Consider the following 11,662-nt stretch of genomic DNA (forward strand, 5'->3'; position numbering starts at 1 on the left):
GATCCCAGAGTCAAAATATTTTTTTTACCTTTATGCACCTTAAAAAAGGACATTTATCCAAAAACTCTAAGCATTTTGGATATTACTTAAAAATACGTATCAAAACCCCTCCACTGCAATGAGACCACAGCTATATCCTCCAGTATGACCCAAACCAGCAGGCCAAGCAAACAAAAAGCAAGAATTACCCTCCCTCCCCAGCAATTCACCAGCTTCCCAAGTCTCTCCCACTTTCAAATTCCTTGAATAAACAAAAGGTGGCTGGCAGTTTGCCCTGAAGATCATTAGATCTGGCGTAAAGTTTTTCAAAAGTACTCAAGTGGCTTAGGAGCCTGAATCTAATTTTCAAAAGTGACTTAGGCATTTAAGAACCTATGGCCAGGTCTACACTAAAAAGTTAGGTTGACCCAGCTGTTTGGACTGTTTGAAGTGTGGACATAACCCAATTCCCATTGACTTTCAAAGAGACTTAGGCTTTGAAGTGCTTAAGTCGCTTTTGAAAATTAGACTCAGGCTCCTAAGATACTTGTGCTGTTGAAATTTTACCCTGAGGACATTTTGATTTAAGAGTATGGTAGGAGAACTAGTTTATAAGCTGTGGGGGCAGCCTTAACTTCTGTGCTCTGACTGGGCTATTGGAGATAAGGTACAGACAGCTCTAACTCCCTGGACCAGCTGGGCTCTCAGGATAGCTCCTACATAGAAGAAAAAACAGTGCTTGCTTGGGGAGTTAGATAGGCACCATTGGTGCTAGAAATATAACCCAGTCAGAAGACCTGGTTGTAACACAATTAAATTTTGTAGCATGGATGGTACCTCCTCATGCCCCCATAACCAGGCCAAAGCCTTAAAACTGTTCAAAGCTTTTGCCCAGTTATAAGGAAACCAGGAGGGGTTCCAGCCACCGTCAATTTTTAAATTGTGTTGTAGTTGGACCAGGGAAGTGTTGACAAGCAGACAATCCTGACGTTAAATTGTGACAATATGGCACAATGGTCGATTCAGTCACTGCCCTTGATCTGTAACATCTGTGCTATTCTAGCAGTGAAACTCTCCTGAGCACAGAAAGAGGAATTGAGCCAAATTGCAGGGCTCCACTGAGGCAAAACGGCTTTCACTTGGAACAAGTTCTGCAAAGGGATAAGAATGAGGTGAGGTTTATTAAACCTCATCTGCTTTTCTAACTAGTGTTTTCAAAAACAAAACACATTGAACAACCCATTTTAAATAGATAGTGCCAAGGAGAAGTTCAGAACATAAAAAACTTGTATTAAAGATTAAGTAGTAAACCTAATGCTGCAATACTGGTGCAGAAGAGATCTACAAGTATACATTTATAATAATCAAATGTATAATCAAATATTAGATAGTTTTCCTTTACAGTATTAGCAGTGATTGGCCCAAGATTAAATATTCATATATGTAAGAAAATTAGTACTTACCTTAGATCTTCTACAGCAATGGTTCTCAACCTTTCCAGACTACTGTACCCCTTTAAGACGTCTGATTTGTCTTGCATACCTGTAGGATTCATAAAGGTTTATGCGCTTGGCAACATTCAGGGCACACCCGGAGTGTTGTGTAGGAGTAGTGCACACACTGCTCCTTTCAAGGGCATCAACCTTGGAATCTCGCGAAGATGACATGTATCGTGGGAAGCCTCTCAGGACTGGGCTCAAGGCCCGAGAGCAAGGAATGCGGTAGATAGAAATTGGTAAATAAGAATGTTAAACAAAGCCAGTGTATTCCTTTTATCTGTTGGAGAATGTAATGCGCGGGGAGAGAGAGAATAAAGGGGAAGGTGGAAAGCTGACAGGCAGAAGCCCGTTAGCAGAGACCAGCCTGCTTGCTTGCTAAAAGCTGTGTTCTGTCTTGTCATTGAACCGCCACAACTGGCGCCCAAACGTGGGGCCCTCAGCACTCACCTCGCCCGGCAAGGGTTTCAGACGCGTCACTCATCCGCTTCGTGGATCCCGGTGAGTATTTTTCATTGTGGTAAGTATGGGAAGCTCCCTCTCTGCTTTGCAAGTGCAACACCGCAATGAGCTACAGTATTTGCTGCGTAAGGCTCAGCATGACTGCCCCACTCGAGAACTCACTCTCCTGCTACAGGAGGTGAGTGCCCAATGCCCATGGTACCCTGAAGCCGGAACCCTTAAGCTAGCGGACTGGGAGCGGTTGGGCCAGACATTGCACAAAGAGCCTCGGGCGTCCGTGCAGGCTTTACATGCCTGGCACCTCTGCCGCGACGCGATACAGCGTGTCACCTCGGACAGGCCCTCCTTCGCGAGGCTCGTGATCTCGCCACACCCATCCGCTCCTGCAGCCATCCCCCCTCCTGACGATGCGACACAGTGTGTCGCCTCAGAAAGACCCTCTCCCGCGCCAACAGAGGGGCTGCCGATCCCGCCACCCCCGTCCGCTCCTGCAACCATCCCTCCCCCTGCTTCGCTCCCAGTGCCTCTATTACCACCGCCTCCCTGGCCTTCCCCACCGGAGCCGGTGTGTGATCGCCCTCCGCCCGTGGGGCCCCATGCTCCGGGGCCCCCCGGGGGGTCGTCTGCGTCTGCTCAGAGGCTTTCGCTGGTGCAACAAATGGTTCATGCAGCGAAGACTCGCTCAGATCTTACAGCAGAGGAGCTGGCTGATCTGGTCTCAGTTTGTCCTGTGACCTGGCAGGATGATGGCCAGGGCAGCCAGGTTGCAGACTGGGTCAGTTTGCCTTACTCGGTGATCAGAGAGGTAAAGAAAGCAATTCGCGAGTTTGGCCTGACTAGCACGTATGTGTGTGGTCTCATTGAAGGGCTAGGTAGTGGGTACTCCCTGATCCCTGAAGATTGGAAGGCGCTGTTGCGCATGATGCTGACACCTAGTCAGTATGTTATTTGGCTTAGTGAGTATCGGCAGATGGCGGAACGCCAAGCCCAGGTATATAGAGAGCAAGGTATCATTTATGAGCAGTTGGCAGGGGAGGGCCAGTTTGCTACCGTTCAGCTGCAGTCTCAACTCCCTCAGGCCGTCTTCCCCATTATTTCCGCCTGCGCCCAGCATGCTTTCCGGAAGGTCCCGGATTCGGGCAGGCCTACTAAAAGCTTTGCCAGTATCCGTCAGGGTGCATCAGAGTCCTTTATGGATTTTACCAACAGATTGCAGGAGGCTATCCTCCGACAGGTGGATAACCCTGCGGCAGCTCAGGAGATCCTGTTAAAAATGGCGGTTGAAAATGCGAACGAGGATTGCCGCCGTGCTCTCCAGGCTGCCCAAGCCTCTGGAATTCTAGAGCTGTCGGACACGCTGCGGGCGTGCCAAAACATCGGAACCCAAGCACATAAAGCTGGAGTTCTGGCCGCCGCCCTGCGGAAAACCGGGAAGGAGGGGAAGCGTTGTTACCGCTGTGGTAAGGAGGGTCACTTTCAGCGGGAGTGCCGCTCATCGACGGCGCCCGCCCGCCCCTCAAAGAAGTGCCCCAAGTGTCGGAAGGGCTATCACTGGGCTAATCTGTGTCATAGCGGGTCGGGAAACCGCACGATGGGTCCCCCCCCGAACCCAGGGCCAAACGGGGGTGTTTCCCACTCAGACAACTGTTCCTCTGCCTTACAATCCATAGATTCCATGAGGGCGGCGACTGCCGGAAGTGCAGGGCTTGATTTGATTATGCAGGAGGACGCTGATTTTCAGTTGCCAGGGGAGGTTTGCGCCATACCTACACAGGTGACGGGACCTCTCCCTGCCGGATTTGTGGGTCTGGTTCTCCCTCGCTCACACGCTGGGAAACAGGGTTTTTTTGTCATCCCAGGAGTCATTGACGCCGATTACACCGGTGTTATTAAGGTTCAGGTATGGACCCATCTTCCACAGTTGCTCCCGCGTGGACGGTCAATTGCACAATTGATTTTAGTCCCCTATCCGGTGCCAGCCGCAGAGGATCGAACCCGGGGCGGGAACGGCTTTGGATCGACGCTGTCTCAGTCGCCGTCTCACAATACGTCCTCTCCACTTGTTGCTCTGACAATGTCGGTCTGCCCCTCGAAACCTCAGTTAACACTTCTCTTAAATAATGTTCCTTTTACAGGGTTGGTGGAAACTGGAGCTGACGTTACGGTGATTCGTGATCCGGAGTGGCCGGTCGGTTGGCAAACAGTTCCTTCTAAAGAGTTGTGGGGGATCGGGGGTAGCAAACCCAGGTGCCAAAGTTTGTCTTGGGTCACGGTCTCTAAACCAGGAGGCTGTGCCCTTGCTACAATCCGCCCTTTTGTACTCCCTGTCCACCTTAATATTTGGGGCCATGATTTACTTACAAAGCTGGACAGCACCCTCGATATTAATATATAATGGCCCAAAATCCTCCCTCACCCACCTTGCCATCCGCATTACCATTGGTATGGCAATCCTTAGAGCCCATATGGATTGACCAGTGGCCCCTCCCTCTAGAAAAGCTGAAAGCGCTTCATTCACTTGTACAACAATATTTGCATGCACAGCGCTTGGAGAGCTTTACTAGTCCTTGGAATTAGCTGCTGTTATTTTGGCCTTTCAATTTTTTGCTGATTGTCCCTTTAATTTGATTAAGGACACGCATTATGTTTATCAGGTAATTGATCATTTACCCCTTGCCCTCATTACCCCTCAGGTCGATGCGGACCTTCTTCGCCTGTTTTTGTCCTTACAGTATTTCATCACCACTCGTAATTTCCCTTATTTTGTTGCTCATATTCGCAGTCATACCCCTCTGCTTGGGCTACTCATTGAAGGCAATGCGCGCGCCGATCGCGCGTTACGTGGTCAGGTAAATTCCCTTTTTTCTGACCCCACTGAAAGCCATTCCTTTTTTCATCAGTCTGCCTCTGTTTTGGCCCGACAATTTCATATTCCTGCTGATCATGCACATTCTATTGTTCATTCCTGCCCCCACTGTGCCGCTGCTGCCCCTACCTTTTCTTATGCCGTTAACCCTAGAGGTACCGCAGCGAATCAGCTGTGGCAAATGGATTTCACTCACGTGCCACTATTCCACCCCTATTCGTTTTTACATGTTTTCATTGATACCTATTCAGGATTCCTTTGGGCGACCCCACAGCGTGGGGAAGCCACTGCCAAAGTTATTCACCATTTGCTAGCCTGTTTTGCTGTTATGGGTCACCCGAGCCAGAAAAAAAACGGATAATGCCCCAGCCTATTGCTCCATAGCACTTTTCACCTTTTGTGCCCAATGGGACGTCCGTCTCAAACACGGGATCCCTTATAATTCCACAGGCCAAGCCATTGTTGAACGTGCAAATCGCACGCTAAAAACCTTGCTTGACAAACTATTAAAACAAGGGGAGCTGCGTCTCCAAACCTTAGGAGACATTCAGCAACAACTGCATATCCTTTTGTTTCCTTTAAATAATTTAACGCTGAACGCAGATCAGCAGACCCCCGCGGATCGGCATTTTCACAAATGGAAAGACCGCGTGTCTATTACCATCAGCTGCCCGATCCGCAGTGGCTGGGCCCAGTGCCTTTAATTACTTGGGGTTGGGGATATGCTGCTGTGTTTCTCCCTGCAGGACCGTTGTGGGTTCCAGCCGGTGTGTGCGACCGGCACTGAAACAGCATGGCATGGCACCAGGGGCTGTCGAACCCCATACCGGAGTTTCAGCTGACCTTGGAGGAGAACGCGGTGCCTCCCAGGTCGACAACGACGGGACGGAAACGGAGGAGACGTAGCATCCCAAGCCAGCCCGTGACATGCGGAGCAGTAAAAGCATTGGTCGCCGCGGCTCAACGAAGACTGGCAGCAAACCAACAGCCAGAGACTCTTGAGACTTTGTTTGTGGCAATTCTCGCCCAAATTACTGCTAATTCTGTATTGATTGTATGCCTTTTGTGCCTGCTATTTCCTGGAGGGGTTGATTCGGGAACGCTTTCTCCGTTACGGGCCCGAATGACATATAACCTATGGGAAAGATTGGCTTCAATAGCAAATGTTACCCACTTTTGTTTATTTGATTTTGTAGCAGCTGAAGAATTGTTAGGTACGTGCCTTATTCCAGTATGTCATCACCCTGAGGAAATTGGGAATGAGATGATGCTCGCCGCTTACTCGAACCTCTCTTCCCAGTACTCTAGTATGGCTAATTGGGGCCCGGCCAATCACACTTTACCTTTTAAGCTTATTTTTTGCTGCTGCTGTGTACAATGTATTCCTTTTTGTTAAGGCTTTGTCGAGACCCGCCCTGGCAGGCTCCACGAGTTATGACCTTGCCTGTCCGGGAGTTAATTGGCTTGCAAATGCAAACTGATGGCTACCATGAGATGGCCGAGCACAAATAAACAAAAAAGGAGGGGATGTAGGATTCATAAAGGTTTATGCGCTTGGCAACATTCAGGGCACACCCGGAGTGTTATGTAGGAGTAGTGCACACACAGCTCCTTTCAAGGGCATCAACCTTGGAATCTCGCGAAGATGACATGTATCGTGGGAAGCCTCTCAGGACTGGGCTCAAGGCCCGAGAGCAAGGAATGCGGTAGATAGAAATTGGTAAATAAGAATGTTAAACAAAGCCAGTGTATTCCTTTTATCTGTTGGAGAATGTAATGCGCGGGGAGAGAGAGAATAAAGGGGAAGGTGGAAAGCTGACAGGCAGAAGCCCGTTAGCAGAGACCAGCCTGCTTGCTTGCTAAAAGCTGTGTTCTGTCTTGTCATTGAACCGCCACACATACCCCCAAGTTTCACCTCACTTAAAGACTACTTACAAAATCAGACAACAAAATACCAAAGTGTTGCAGCACACTATTACTTAAAAATTGCTTACTTTCTCATTTTCACCATATAAATTATAAACTAAGTCGATTGGAATATAAATATTTTACTTACATTTCAGTGCGATACTTGAGCCTGTTTTTCACTTGTGAGCCTTGTCTGAAGCCTGAGCTCCAAGGCAGCGGGGCTGAAGCATGTAACTTGGCTTTGCGGGGCCCTCTGTGGCATTGGGCCCCGGGCGATTACCCTGCTTGCCACCCCCTAAGGCCAGTCCTGCACTTGCAATCCCCCTAAACCCATCCAATGACCCCCCCTGGGGGGGCTGCACACCCCAGGTTGAGAAACACTGATCTAGATTAGTTGAGTACCCCTGAAAGACCTCTGTGTATCCCCAGGGGTATGTATACCCCTGGTTGAGAACCCTAGTTCTACAGAAGTCTTAGAGGCTTTTTTACCAGATATTTACCATCTTTTGGAAACACCTCTGCTTCATCTTGAAAAAGGTGATGAAAAAGGAGATGAAAGCCTCAAAAAAAGCAAATGATCCATGGAGTAAGGTACATCAGCTCGTTAAGCAACGAGACATTTCAGTGCTGTAAAAGTTAGGGCCTGGACACTCTACCACAAGATAAAACTGAATCCCCTGCCATATCTGGGTAGTGGGATATATATATATTTACGGTTCAATATAACTGCAGTATATGTTTTTTTATGTTGTAAAGCTAAGTTTATTTAACATTAAAACCGGTTGGTTCATATTACAGATGCAGCTGTGCTATTTTCACTTTTGCTAAACCATAGCTACTTTGATAGAACTCAGAGTAACAGCCGTGTTAGTCTGTATTCGCAAAAAGAAAAGGAGTACTTGTGGCACCTTAGAGACTAACCAATTTATTTGAGCATAAGTTTTCGTGAGCTACAGCTCACTTCATCACGAAAGCTTATGCTCAAATAAATTGGTTAGTCTCTAAGGTGCCACAAGTACTCCTTTTCTTTTTTCTGATAGAACATTAACTATAAACCCACATGGCTCTATGTATAAAAATAAATAGAAACCAGCTCAATTTTTCCTCAAATGCTAAGAGAGATTTATTTTTGATGCTTTAAAAAGTCACTTAATTTAAAACCTATGTTCTACATATTTTCTTTCTACTATAAAATTAAAACCCAAACAGACCTGCTTGGAATCATGATATATTGTGATCTTCCATGAAAATTCTTGGGTAAGCTTATTATGGGAGTGATATGTGCATGAATATGATCTAATCCATTCAATATATCCACAGGTCTCTGAAGTGCACAGATCTAAAATGCAAGCTGTGTGGAAGGTGGACTTAATCAAGTGAAATTGACCTGCATACCATATAAGGCCATTTCTCCCCTCCTCCTCCCACAACCCTGTGAGGTTGCACTCCATATGCTTTATGAAAATATGCTTATGAATGTGAATATGATGTAACTGGAATATGCTTTATGCAAAAGGTCTCTTGTAAGTTATCATTACAAAGCTTATAATCTATTGAGTGTGTTCATCCTATTTGTTTGCAGGTATTATTTCTATGTCTGAAGATATAATAAGATATAAACTTGTATTACTGATGTAAACATATTAAGTGGAAGCCATTAAGGGTGCTTCAGAATTAATTAACTGTAAATGGCTCTGTTTACTTGCCCAGGAAAAATGGAGGCTGGGGTCTTACAGTGACATGTGACCATGTCACCTGCTAATGAAATCCATCTTAAATCTGGTACTTTTCCATTTAAGAGGAGGGGTGGGGACCCAGAGAGACAAAAGATTCCTGCCTTGTGCCAAAGCTATAAAAAAGGGGTGGAGCAGAACAGAGGAGGCAGCCAGTCATGAGAAAGCCCCTGCTTAACACCTTAGATGTCTGCTGGAACTAACAAGGACTGTACAAGGGGAAAGGATTGGGCCCAGACTAGGAAGGAGTCTAGTCTGTGAAAGAAGCTTATTAGAATATCTCTGAGGGTGAGATATTACCTGTAATCAGTTTCTTAATGTATTAGGCTTAGACTTCCGTGTTTTTGCTTTATTTTGCTTGGTGACTTACTTTGTTCTGTCTGTTATTACTTGAAACCACTTAAATCCTACTTTTTATACTTAATAAACAAAAGTGATTTTATTTATGAACCCAGAGTAAGTGATTAATACCTGGGGGAGCAAACAGCTGCGCATCTCTCTCTATCAGTATTATAGAGGGCGGACAATTTATGAGTTTACCCTGTATAAGCTTTATACAGAGAAAAACGGATTTATTTGGGGTTTGGATCCCATTGGGAGCTGGGTGTCTGGGTGCTGGAGGCAGGTAACCTGCTAAGCTAGTTTTCTGTAAAGTCTGCAGCTTTGTGGGCGTGGACCAGACCTGCATCTGTGTTGCAGCAGGCTAGCGTATCTGGCTCAACAAGACAGGTTCCGGAGTCCCAAGCTGGCAGGGAAAACGGGCTCAGAGGTAATCTCAGCACATCAGGTGACAGTCCCAAGGGGATCTCTGTGACCGAACCAGTCACAACCCCACCTCTGCAAAATCAAACAAACTACTTGGGCTTTACCCAGCTACTTGGGGGTTAGGGGTGTGAAAGCATGCACCCAAATGACCTCCACTGGATTCCGTGCTCCACAACTCCCTGTGCCTAAGAGCTAGTTTATCAGAGCTCTTATGACATAGATCTGGATAGCATTATCAGGGATCAGACAGTGTTAATTCCTATAACTTCATTTCCTACTTTTCTCCCCCTTCCTCCACATTTCTTCAAATAGAAAAGAAAGAGTTTAAAGTAATACAAAACCAAATATTACAGAACTTAGCAGGAATAGCTAGAGGTTCTAAACTGCAACATTCTGGCTTCCAAATACTACACAAAGAACATTCTAAGAGCACCTCCCTGATAGCGCATGCATCCAATAATTAATAAAAAGGGGATTTATTGTACCATGCTATGTTAGATTCAGAGAAGTATATAAGAGAGTTCAGACTCATCTGTCATACAAGAGTACTCTCATACAATTTATTTGGTTGGGGGGCGGGGCAGAAAGGAGGACACAAATATTTGAGGACTGAAAGATAGCTTCACCCAGAAAGTATGCCAGTTTATAAGGACTTGTCAGAGGAGAGGAAGGAGAATAGGCAGTGCTCACTGGGAAGAAGGTATTGTGATGACTTTGGGGAGTGTGCCAATTCAATGTTCTCTGTGAGGTAAAGTTACCCTGAGGTGGAAGCATCTCCTGCTACCCTTCAGGAAGAGTCCCCAAGAGCCAAAAGAAAAGGGTTTTATGGTGCAAGGATGCTGCATCTCCCTATACCAGAAATTTGGAACCTGGCCCAAAGAAATGTAATATAAAGGGTTTTGTATGAGGTATAAATTCCATCTTTGTCCACAACTCTTTTTGTATCAATGGGGATTCCATAAGTGAATCCAGAGCAGCACATATCCCTAATATCTATATATTCTGGTTTCAGCATTTAAAATGACCTCATGCTCTGCCTTAGTGGTACCCTGATGTAACAATTAAAAATCACTTGGTACATTTGGGCAGAAAATGGTATCTGGCAATATGTCAAATTTCTTATGCTATTTAAACAAAAGTGTTTCCTCTTCTATTCTGAAGTTGTCATCTCAATTTTTCTGGGTAATTTATCAACTGTTTTCAAGTTGTGTGTTTGTAGGTATACAAATGACAAGGAGCAAAACAGATAGCACAGTTCAAGCCGTTTATGAAACTAAGGCTTTGTCGACACTACCACTTTTGTTGTTAAAACTTTTCTTGGTCAGGGGTGTGAAAAAAACCAAACACCCCTGACTGACATAAGTTTCACCGGCAAGAGTGCTGGTGTGGACAGCGCTATGTCGGCAGGAAAGGCTCTCCTGCCCACATAGCAAACGTTGCTTCTTGTGGGTGGCTTAATTATGCCACTAGGAGAGCTCTCTCCTGCGGGCATAGAGTGGCTACACACAGGAGACCTTACAGTGGCATGGCTGGTATGGCTGTAGCTGTGCCACTGTAAGGTCTGTAGTGTAGACACAGCCTAAAAGATAAAGGTGAGTAGACAAGGATTTAACAGGATTTCTATATTAATCCAGAAACTATAAAGAAATAAAACCACCTTAATTAAAAACATTAATTCCAACTCTTGCACAGTGCAGTTTTAACTAATTGATTTTATTATAAGTAAAATAGAAACGGAATTTCATATACATACCACAGATTAGACACATTGCTGCTTACAGTCCAATAAAACATTTCTAAACATAATGAACTGTTATTATCTGTCATGATACTTATCTAGATTTTCCTCAGAGCTCTTAATTCTTACTAGTTAAGAGCCAAAATCCTCGCACTGAAAAACAAAAACAAATAATGATACAAGCTAATACAGTGATATGTGGTTCTAAAAAACAATTAGAGTCAACTGCAAAATGTCATTTTAGTATGAATCATTTCCTGTGGAAAGTAGCAAGAGTAGAAAATGGTTTAAGTGTGCATGATTATTACATTTACCACTGAAAGGCTTATTTCACCCTTTTTAAAACAAATGTAAGCTGACTGTCTTCTAACAAAAAAAAAAAAAAAAAAAAAAAAAAAAAAAAATGAGGAGTCCTTGTGGCACCTTAGAGACGAACAAATTTTTTGGGGCATAAGCTTTTATGGGCTAGAACCCACTTCATCAGATGTATGAAGTAAAAGATACAGGAGCAGGTATAAGTACATGAAAGGATGTGGGTTGCTTAACCAAGTGTTAGGTCAGTCTAATGAGATAAATCAATTAACAGCAGGATACCAAGGGAGGAGAAATAACTTTTGAAGTGGTAAGAGAGTGGCCCATTACAGACTTCACTGGTGAAGCGAAGAAACAGACTGACAGAGCCAGAAGAGTACCCAGAAGTCACCTACTACAAGAC

The 11,662-nt window shown here is 45.3% G+C and overlaps 1 long non-coding RNA gene across 1 annotated transcript; it reads left to right on the forward strand.

The window, feature by feature from the left end:
• The first annotated feature begins 3,347 nt into the window (after nt 1-3,347).
• On the forward strand, nt 3,348-5,721 carry LOC141992934 (uncharacterized). The gene is made up of 3 exons (XR_012640694.1): nt 3,348-3,397; nt 4,720-4,786; nt 5,550-5,721. It is a non-coding gene; the product is annotated as an uncharacterized LOC141992934 (long non-coding RNA).
• The last annotated feature ends 5,941 nt before the right edge of the window (nt 5,722-11,662 follow it).

Source organism: Natator depressus, chromosome 8 (assembly GCF_965152275.1).
Source record: "Natator depressus isolate rNatDep1 chromosome 8, rNatDep2.hap1, whole genome shotgun sequence".
Lineage (NCBI taxonomy): Eukaryota > Metazoa > Chordata > Testudines > Cheloniidae > Natator > Natator depressus.